This window comes from Myotis brandtii, unplaced genomic scaffold (genome assembly GCF_000412655.1).
Source record: "Myotis brandtii unplaced genomic scaffold, ASM41265v1 scaffold952, whole genome shotgun sequence".
NCBI classification, from domain to species: Eukaryota; Metazoa; Chordata; class Mammalia; order Chiroptera; family Vespertilionidae; genus Myotis; species Myotis brandtii.
The window spans coordinates 1,136,569-1,138,014 of NW_005371930.1; the positions used below are offsets into that span (position 1 = coordinate 1,136,569).

General features: G+C 62.9%; 1 protein-coding gene across 1 annotated transcript in view; it reads right to left on the reverse strand.

Annotated features, from left to right (window-relative positions):
• The window catches only part of FBLN1 (fibulin 1), an 89,542-nt gene that overhangs the window by 55,849 nt on the left and 32,247 nt on the right, over positions 1 to 1,446 (reverse strand). The window lies entirely within an intron of this gene.

Consider the following 1,446-nt stretch of genomic DNA (forward strand, 5'->3'; position numbering starts at 1 on the left):
GCTGCACCCGCCCACCTGCCTCTGCCCAGCGTGGCTCCGTCAGTCACATCCTAGAGAGATGCCCTGAAGGCGGGAACCATGTTCTAACTACACACTTTGGAGGCGCTTTGTAAAGGCCTAGTGGAATAACACGCCAGGTTGGCTGGGCCCTGGTTTTGTGTCCACAATATCGCCCACTGACACAGATATGAGTGTCTACTTTCCAGTCACTGAGGGGGACCAGGGACGGCACAAGCCTTGATCGATAATAACGATGATGCAAGCCGTCGCCATTCACACCAGCCGTGTGATAGCTTGTCATCTGCTTCGTCTCGTCTCATCCTCACGACCCCTCCACGGTGGGCCCTAACACCCCCATTGCATGGACGAGAACACCGAGGCCTAGGAATGCCGAGTGACTCCTTCGAGGCCACAAACAGGGCAGAGCAGGGATTTAAACCCAGGCCCGAAGGACCCCAGTGGGAAGCTGGTTCCTTGCGAATAGACACCAGTTGGGTCTGGTTCTTGGGGACAAATCCCGGGATCTCGGGGGAAGCGCGGGCGCCAGGAGCACATCGCACCGTCGGCCTCCGGTCTGAGAATGGCGTGCGCTGGAGCGCAGCCTGGCAGGCGGACCTCACTGACCACTTCCTCTTATTCCGGGACCTGGGGCCTCCGCGCCTGCACTCGGCTGCACCCCGGCCCGGGCACTGCCCCGCGCAGAACAGGGCCTGACAGGCAACGTGGGGGATCGTCAGGGCTGTCACAGGTCTCCCTCTCTGCTGACCTCAGAGCCTGGCCCCACAGAAGGCGAGACCTGTGCTGAGGCCCAGCATGTCCAGACCCTGCGCTGGACACACTGACCACCTCGTCTCCACCCATCGGGGCCAGTGCCACCTGAGAAGCCAGGCTCTCGGCACCAGGAGCCTGTCCAACCTCCCCCACCCCACCCCCGCGCACTCAGAGACCCGAGCCCTCAGCATGCAGCCTCCACTGGTCCTCTGAGGACGAGGGCCCCGGCCCCCCTAAAACACCACACACCCAGCATTTAAAGCTCCCCTTTGGTTTTGGTGGAGCTGAGAGCAGCGAACACCAAGGTCTCTCTCCTGCCAGAGTCCACGTAAAATCTGACCAGCTTTTGTTTCTCTTTGGCGCATCCACCCACTTCCCCCATGAGGCCACCAAGGCAGGCGAGGTGGCCACTCCCCACAGTCACGTGAACAACTGGTGGCTCGGTGGCTCCGACCCCACACGCCGACCCCACATTCTCCCTGCATCTGCCCGGTAGCCCAGGGGGCGGCTGGGCGGGCTGGTGCGTGGCCTCCGGACGCAGGGAAACTCGCACAGCACCTCTGACAGCAACCTTTCCACAGGCGCTTCCCCCGCGAACCTGTCCTCCCACGCATGCTGGGGACACGGACGTGCGTCAGTCCCCACGGGCCGCCTGGCCCAGGCCTCACCTTCGCA